We start from the raw sequence: 9,638 nt of genomic DNA, 5'->3' as shown, positions 1-9,638 counted from the left end.
CACACACCCACGCACGCACGCACGCACGCACGCACGCACACACACACATATATATATATAAAAGAAATGCTATTGAGGGAAGAAATAAAGATTACATATTGTTTATTTGAATTTTGATGTGGGAATTCTGAAATGTAATTGTTAAATAAGATTTAAGATTTCATGATATATGAAAGGATTTCATAATAGAAGCCACCAGAGGTTTGAAATCACAAGTATTAGCAAAAGAAATTTGCAAGAGGTTCGGTGAAAATCATTTAAAAGAGTGTTTGTTGCTGTTTACATGTCATGTGACCAACACTTACTCTTTTCACATAAATCCTCTTGAGATTAACAGAATAGTTCACGCAATTTAGTGCATGATATTGAATGAGAATCCTTACCGTAATACATCATAGCAAATAATGGTGTTTGCAATGAAGTAAATGTAATCAAGTTTGGTTCGAGGTTTTCCATCCAATATCCATTTTCTAATAAATGAATCAAATACGTAAAACCAGAAGTGTCTTTAATTATGATGGAGAGAATTAGCTATATGTCCAAATAAGATACACGTTGAAGTATTTCTAACGTGTCTGACTGCATCTAAAAGAAAACAATTCTGTGAATTTGCAAAACTTCACTAACCGCTATACTAGAACACTTAAGTGTTCTCACTGGTCTTTGGTCCCACTACAATGTCTTATCGTTTCAAATAACTACATCTATATCTCCTTTAGTCAGACAATCCGTCACATGTTTCTTTCTTCCTCATGTCTTTCCTTTTGTGACTAACTTCCGAAATATGAACTAAACACTTCATCCAGTCATCCCTTTCCTTTACAAGTGCAGATGTCATGAAATAGACTAAAGAGATTTTCAGCTGAAAAGTAAACATCATCCATGTTATAATTACTGAGAAACAATTTTCTTTCTTACTCATTGTCTTGTTCTTTCTCTTTCTCTCTCCGTCGAATACAGTTTTCATTAACAAATATACTATACCTTTCTCTGCATAAATTACACTGAAAGACTGCTCAGATGAAGCAGAATCCGCAGTAGTAGCAGAGGTAACTCATATTCAAGCATATATTCATGTGTTTGTGATTCACAGATCTGTCACGCAGTGTATATATTTATGGCATTACAATAAAACAGGATGTCCCATTTTAGAATTAACCAACAAGTATACCTTCAATGAAAATGGTACTACTGTAGTAAATAGTCGAAAATGGTAGGGGTCTTGAGTTATTTCAAACGAAGCCATCTGCTTCCTCATTAGATGGTGAATAGGTTCGAATTTGTAAGTAATATTCATAAAGCTCTCCAACCAGTTCGTGCGCATTGTCATTTCTTCTCTTCCAAGTTTTTATTACTGATCCCCATCGGGCGCTGAAAATTTTGCGTGGTCCATTCGAGACAAACGAATTACGAGATCGTCTACGTACGAAAGATTGAACTCTTTATCTCATGAGTCCGTTTCTCCCCACTACCATCCCCAGCAAAATATTCATTTTTAATATCTCGATAACAATCCAGTCCTTCAAACTTTACACGAAAAGTTGTGATCTTAACTCCAAAATTAATTCCCAACGTTAACTGTTTTCTAACACGGAAACCAGGGATGTATCATTGTATTTTGCAATATTTTGGTAACTTGTATGCTTTAGTCATCAAGTTACACCTAAACAGCCTAGCATTCAAAGCAGAAGCCACGTCGAGAACACAGTTTGCACAAAATCTGTTCACTGGGACATGCACATAGCCGGATTTCACGGGAGGGCTGTAATCAGAAAACAATTACTTCCAAAAACAAACGTTGTAAAGCGTTTAGGGTGAAGTAAAAATCTACAGAATTGGTCCCTAGAGCAGTGGTAGAATGTTGTTTTCTCGGACTAGTCATGCTTTACCTCATTTCCGACCACAAGCCGAGTATACGTGTGTAGACAGCCAGTCAAAAGAAGCATTTGACCCAGACTGCCTTCTTCCAACTGTTAAACATAGAGTATCTGTAATGATCTGGGATGCTATATCTTGGAAATCTGCCGGCCTAATGGTTTCCCTTCATGGCAGAATTAATAGTCAAGACTATTTAAGCATTTTATCTGATCAAATTCATCCAGTGTTTACGGAACTGTTTCCGGGGGAAAACGCAATATTTCAGGATGATAAGCACCAATTCACACAGCTAAAGCTGTTACTGAATGGCACGAGAAACATTCTAGTGAAGTTGAACATCTTATCTAGCCATCAGAGTCCCCAGATCTCAATATTATTGAACATTTATGGTGCATTTTAGAAAAACAAGTAAGGAGTCAATATCCTCCACTATCATCACTACAAGAACTAGACACTGTTTTAGCTGGAGAAAGAACAAAAATTCCTTTGGAAAGAACTGAAACTTTGTACGAATCAATACCTCGTAGAATTCAAGCTGTAATTACTGCCAAAGTCGGTCCTACCCCATATTAAAATAAATTTGTATGAAATTTTATGGTGTTTCAATTATTTTCTCCACTCCTGTTGTTCTGCCTTTGAGACACAACAAAGGCTTTCATTACCCTAATGGTGATTATTTTTCCTTCTGAGATTTAGAGCTAAGTTTATAGCTTGGTTATTGGGGATGTGTGCAATTCTGGAATTCTTTAGCTACATACACCCTCCATTAATGACATGCATTGCTGTATAATTTCGAAATGATTAATATGATGTAATTTATATCATAAGACATATACGTGTATGTGTGAGCATCAAGAACTTGTAGTCTTGAAAAACCTCCAGACTGAAAACAACATACGAGGCGGGTGCTGAAACGCTCCTGGCTTTAAGAGTATCGCGAAAGGCCTGGCTGGAGGCTCAACCTTCCGTGTTCTTTTTACAGGGGTAAGAAAACACTGACTGACCACTGCAATAAGTGTGTAAATCTGAGAGAGGAATATGTTGAATAAAATCATAATTAATTGATCCTCCCGTATTTTCTTTTACCCAAAGCCCAGAACTCGTATGTGTGTGTATTTGTGTGTGCGCATGCGTGCACGTGTGTGCGCATGTTTATATGCGCGCGTATATGTGTGAGTATATATTTCATTTTAATTATTCAGAACGTTCTATGATGGAATTCTCTATCGTGACATATGAGTCAAGAAATATATTTCTCTTAACAACTTTTACCCTCGCCTTAAGCTCGTTCTTCTGTATATATGAGTCAATAATGTTTGCATATCGCCTGCTGTATATTCGTTACCTACTTTTCACTCAAGAATGCCATATACATCTTTCAGCAGTCTGGAAACATTTTTCGGTGGAATATCTGAAACAGAAAGGAAAAATTTAATATATTCCACAATAAATTGAAATAAATCTATATATTGAGAATGCTTATATATACGTGGTAATTTGTATTTCATTACATTCGAAACAAAATTACACATTCTTTCATTTTAGTAATCGGTTTTGTGTTATTTCTCGCAGTAGGATCAATATTAAATGTAACATTTAACTGTAATACTGTAAAAGTTTAAAGTGAATACAGATAAATGTTTAAGAAGATTTAAGAGACGTCTTTTTAACCATCTTGTTTCGTTGATAGCTATATTTAAAATCAGTATAATAATAATTATGTTTTATCTCCAGTAAATTCTACCAGACAGCGAAGAAAATATGAAATGGCTAAGATTCTACAAATCAGTCATATTTGATGTATCATAACATAATGTTGATTGACTGATGTAAATTTAGTATTACATATGTAATATGAATAAATACATAGCTATGACAATTGTGTACAAATATTTAAATTGATTGTTGAATTCCATTATAAAATACATAGTTTTCATATCTCCCACACACAAATACATTATGTCAGTATACTAAAACTTAATGCGTAATTTAATTTCAAATTTTGGACTTTATATACTTAAATGTGTCGCACACATTCAGTCTATGATACAGATAGGCACAAATGCGCATCTATATAGGTATACCACAAAAATGATATAACAAATGATCGATTCCGAGAATTACTTGGCACTCTTGTACGTTATTCTATCTTGCTTTCAGTCTATGTTTTCTTTTTTATGCAGAAACATTTATTATTACATTATACTTTTACAAATGTGAACATGAGTGCTACGCACAATAATCCCAATAATTCAATGAAAAAACATGTATGTATATGCGTGGCTTCATATGTGTGCTTTTCATTCTCTATTCTGTATTTTTCGCAAGGAAGGGATATCTTACTAAACATGTTCAATAAACACTTTCCTCTCAATTTAAAATATAATTTTAAAAATATTTACATTATTTTCTCTCTGAATCTTAATACAATTTAGCATTTATTATCTATTATCATAAATTAATTCAGAAATTTCTGCTCGTCTTCAGTGTGATATCTTTAAGAAAACCAAGCATATAAATATTTCTGAAAGTCTTTACGAAAGTAGATAAATATATTTGAATAGATTGATAAATATATGCATTTTTTGTGGCACAGAAAGCATAAAGTATAGAATTGGAAAGATTTGAAGAATATTTGTTATACCATTGGTGAAAATAAAGTTGAAAAGCTGTTGCTTCCTTTGAAGTGAGATAGATAGTTAAATATTACCTGTGGGATTATAAGTTATTTTTAAGAAGTTTATCATTATTTACAATTTTTAGAGAGTTTTCAAAATTTAAATTATATATATACTTTCTGGCATTCTTATCTACATTCTTTCAAGTATTCTTTCAAGTATTCTTATTTATTTAATGTCTGATGCACATCACAAAGAAGATGAGGGGAAATTTATGAATACTTATAAAACGCTAAAAGTTGGATAAATGCTAAACTCAGAAAAATTATGTAAAAATCATAATTTACAGAAATTGAATACATGTCTTTTTAGTAAAGACTACTTCACGAGAAAAGACAGGAACTATGTACACAGAATTTTCAAAATTTATATCTTTCGCAAAGAATGTAGAAGAACCAAAGAAAAATAAATTTATATAGCGTAAGATAATCCAGTAGTAAAATTTTGCCTTGCATGTCAACAGACATGAATGAAAATTCTTTAAAGACAGTAATTCCATAGACATGTACGACAGCTTTATTGACAATCCCGCACACACAAAATACGTTTAATATTGATTTCAAATTTTGGCACAAGGCCAACTATTTGGGGTGGTGGTAAATCGATTGCAGCGAATCCATTTCTCAACAGATACTTATTTTATCGACCCCGAAAGGATGAAAGGCAAAGTCGACTTTGGTGGAATTTGAACTCAGACGCTCATACAATTCTGCTAATCTCACCACCCTAATGATATACTTAATATAATGACTACCCTTCTGCAAAACATGGCTAGAACTAAAATATTCTTCTCCATCATAACAAAAAGATTTCGGAAAACTTGCTTGAGAAAATATTATGCACGTTCGTAAACCAATCTTAAGAAATCTATAGAGAAAATCTAACTTACACTTTAATTTGATATCAGCCAAGAACTTTATCAACTGTATAACCTTTATTGAGTTTTAGAAATACGTTTACAAATTTACATTAATTGCAACTATTCTTGAATGAAAAATTCAAATTTTATTTTATTTTTATCTACAAATCAAAAATAAAGGAAAAGAAGGAAATTCATTAATCTTTTCATACATTCTTATCTACTCACTTAAAATCTTTCAACTATTTTTAATTGCTTAGTCTTCTGAAAGTATATCGCATCAAAGTTGATGCGAAATTTCTGAAGTAATCTGTCAGTGATTATAGTGACGGCACATGCTAAATTAAGAAAAAAAAAAATAAATAAGATATTCAAATAGATGTAAGAATTATTTTATGAAAGGAAGGCGAGGATGTCGTTTACAACACTTCAGGCAAGGCTCTTCTCCCATCTTGAGATCCAATGAAAAATGAAATCCTACAGCGTAAAGAAATTCTAATCAAACTAAGAAGTATATCGTCACATTCCGATATGATGATAGTATTCAATATAAATCAAGGGTAAACAACACTAAAAACAAAGAAGAGATTCGATATAGAGAGACACATGACCGGCGTTCAAGCGCACACTTATGACCAGGACTAAAATATTTCACTGTATTCTGGATATCATCATGCATTTAGATATTCAGACACACACACACACACGCACTTGCGCGCACACTCACCCACATGAACCAGCACAATTGGAGTGAAACAAAACTATTTCTGTAAATACAAAGCCATATTGAATTTAATGATAAATATATTATGATCAAGAGAATATCAGTTCTAGGTTTGGTAAATATTGCTAAAGCATTTTCAATCAGCATGTTTTAACCTTCCACATTTTTGTTAGCATTGAACGTTTTTGTTAAGCTTGAAATTGTTTTGTTAAACTTGAATACCTTTACACAAGTTTTCCAAGATATACTTATTCTGTTTTATAAAAGGAAACAAATTCATATATTCCCCCACCTTTGAGTAATAAAGATACTAATAATACCGATATTAGATGAGTAGGGCCAGGTACAGACAAAGTAGCAGAGGTTACAGAAAATAGTAATAAGGACTCAAAATTTCGACTGAGGAAAAAAGAGGAAGACAAGGATAGCACCAGTGATAGGCCTAAGATAGAAAATAATTATTAACATTAGCCTAGATACTGCAATACAAACAACAAAAATCTTAAGAAAGAAGCTGTCTAAAACTACATATCAAAATATGTAAAAGGTGCACATAGAGTACTGGTAGAATGTTTACTGACGTACTGAAAGAACCAGTGCTAATATTTCAGAAGCATTTCTATCTACAAAACTATAGAAATAACAACTTTCCATAATTATAGATCCATTATTTGGTTACCAATCGTGCATATAGCTAGAGCTCCAATATATGTGCAGATTTTGATTGTTTTTCACACCCGTATATCCTGGAAAAAAGTTTTGAGTAAATATAGGTAAAATAGCATAAACAATAGTCAGATCAGACATGTCATGAATAAATGGAGAAGAATCTCTGCAGACACAGAAGGAATTATAGGAAGAGATAAAATATTCCAGCTATATTATAAAAGTAAAATTTCAAATTTATATTCTCTGATAACAAAGTAAGGTAGCAAGTTGGCAAAATCGTTAGTACGCCGGACAAAAATGCTTCGTGACATTTCGTCCGTCTTTACGTTCTGAGTTCAAATTCCACCGAGGTCGACTTTACCTTTCAACCTTTCGGGGTCGGTGAACGACGTAATCGATTTAACCCCTTCCCCGAAATTGCTGGCTTTGTGCCAAAGTTTAAAATCATCATCAGAAAACAAAGTGTTTTCTATTTAAGGTGGAAAGAATATTTTAAAAACTGTAAACTAATGAGCAAATTCAATGCAAGAATGGCTCCCCAGCTTTAAAAAAAACAAACTTACAGGTTATAATTGTCAATTTTGCTTAATTGCTATCATGCGATATTTTAAACATAAGTTTGTAACATCAAATTTGTAACTTGTAGTCAATTAGTCTTTTCACGTAATTATTTTAATTTAAACTTTTAAGTAAAAAATCAAATATATAAAAAGGCATTTATTCCTAGTTTTTAAATTCAGCAACAATATTTTAAAGTAGTTTTTTCTTGTCCCCTGCTTTTCCAGGCTTGATTACTCACTTTTTCTGATTCATTACTTAAAAATATTCTACCATTCCGCACCAGCATTTTTCATTCTAGACCTCTTTTTTCCAGGAAACGATTCTATTATTATGATTTATTATATTAACCTTTATTTTTTTCATTCTAGTAACACTAAAAATAAGACAGAAATGTTTAAGCAAATACAAAAAAATTTTAATATCAAAAATATTAAACGCAGTTTAAAAAAAATTTGCAAAATGTATAAGAAACAAAAATGCACACACACTATTTGACGACCAATTTCAGAAGTTTCAGCTTCATTAACCTCAGCTTTTGCTCGGCAGCTAGAGACATATGTATTATAGCAGATGCTAGTTTAATTACCAATGGTTATACTTTACAAAATAATGACTGCATTTATGAAACCACCAAAAATCCGATACGTGTATATATTTATTATAAATACAGAAATTCAAGGTTCTTTTGCAAAGAGAAAATTATTTTAAAAATATCTAATTTATCAGATAGTTTTCATAGCATTTTTTAGATTTGTCTCTGAAAAGCATATCTATTAAAGCATAAAAGCATATTCTATAAAAAGCGTATTAAATAAAGAATAAAAGGGAAATATAACAAATAGCACAAGAATATAATGGAAGCCAACAAATAGTTACAAAGTAATGTAAGTATTTCTTTCGATTTCTCCATGTAGGAATATCAAGGCCGACGTAGTACCACGCGAAAAACAACAAAAATAGAGAAAATTAAAAAAAGATCTCTCATTCTTTAATAGAGTCAATAACAAAAGCACAAAAATAAAAACAAAGAAATATTCTATTAGCCAGAATAACTGTTACGTTGACGCAAAAAGAATTGCAGTTTTTAAGTATAAAATTTAAAACAAAATATATCTCCACTCAGAAAAAAATTGATTAGTCGAAATAATAATTTACACTAATGTAAAAAAATGTCCACATAATAATATTTTATGTAATAATAATAATAACAATAATAATAATAATAACAAAAACAACAACAACAATGATAATAATAATAATAATAATAATAATAATAATAATAATAATAATAATAATAAGAGCAAGAGCACTCAAAGAACGTAAACCTCCGCCAATGTTTCTTTAGTTTGGTACTACGGTCAATGATGTGACCCTTTAGGCTACATTTAAAGCATCAAGTGATTCTGCCCTCCACCCTGACTCTCAACACACCGTGTCCTCAATTGTAACTGTCTCTGTCATGTTTTCCAAATTTTCTCTCAGTCATAGTGACCTGGAGGACTGCTATTTTATCCTCGTTGCAGAGAAATACAGCAGCCGCCACCCAGGCCACATCAATTTCGGGTGGATTCCCTCTGCCCTAACCCTGGAAGCTCGCCTTCCAAGGTAATGTGGGTAGAAGTACCACACTACCAGTTCTTAAAGAAGTTACCGAGTATTATCTTGCCTTGGATGCCTCTCTGAGGCGAACCTCCACTGTACCAAATTTACTTCCCGTAGCAAGATATTTAATATCTTACCAGATTGGTTTCAAGGCCTTCTCTACTTTATCTGTTGGCATAATTTCAATTTTCTTCTCTTCTGTTGAATAAATATTGTAGATAATCGTGCTTTCGCTCTTAACTTTCATGACTCCTTGAGGAGGGGACAACTTTAAATCGTCGCCCTCTCTATTTAACATCTTTTGTAGCTCTTTAACTTGGTTAAATCCACGTCCTTATTCTGTACCTCCGCAACTTTTGCAACACTTTTCTTTTCTTCCATTTTCTTTTCTATTTCCTTAATGCATGTTACAAGTTCTTCTTCCGAGGAAGACAACTCCGAAGAGCTGCAGTTCTTGTATAACATCATTTCAAATTAGGCTGCCACAAAGAAGCAAAAACAGTTCACAAAAGTGTTTAAACGAACACTAACACAATTACAACACAAAAATTCAACACATCCTAACACTTTGAAAAATACCAGTAGGATAATTTACTAAGAAACTGAGGCGCCGCCGGCGTCCTCTCAACGATTAGCCAGATATGATTTTTAAAGCGAGAATATCTGA

At 32.5% G+C, this 9,638-nt stretch overlaps 1 protein-coding gene across 14 annotated transcripts in view; it reads right to left on the bottom strand.

The window, feature by feature from the left end:
* The window catches only part of LOC106876118 (FMRFamide peptide receptor frpr-18), a 162,455-nt gene that overhangs the window by 27,744 nt on the left and 125,073 nt on the right, over positions 1-9,638 (bottom strand). For 10 of the 14 annotated variants that reach the window (XM_052973249.1, XM_052973256.1, XM_052973248.1 and 7 more), the window contains one exon: positions 3,228-3,289. The exons of the other annotated variants lie outside the window; for them this stretch is intronic. The gene's annotated coding sequence lies outside the window, so the exon portion shown is untranslated. The remainder of the gene's footprint in view (positions 1-3,227; positions 3,290-9,638) is intronic. 14 annotated transcript variants of the gene reach the window in all.

The sequence above is a fragment of the Octopus bimaculoides genome, chromosome 15, assembly GCF_001194135.2.
Source record: "Octopus bimaculoides isolate UCB-OBI-ISO-001 chromosome 15, ASM119413v2, whole genome shotgun sequence".
Classification (NCBI taxonomy): domain Eukaryota; kingdom Metazoa; phylum Mollusca; class Cephalopoda; order Octopoda; family Octopodidae; genus Octopus; species Octopus bimaculoides.
Note: the sequence above shows the minus strand (reverse complement) of the source record. Positions and strands in the feature narration are given on the sequence as shown.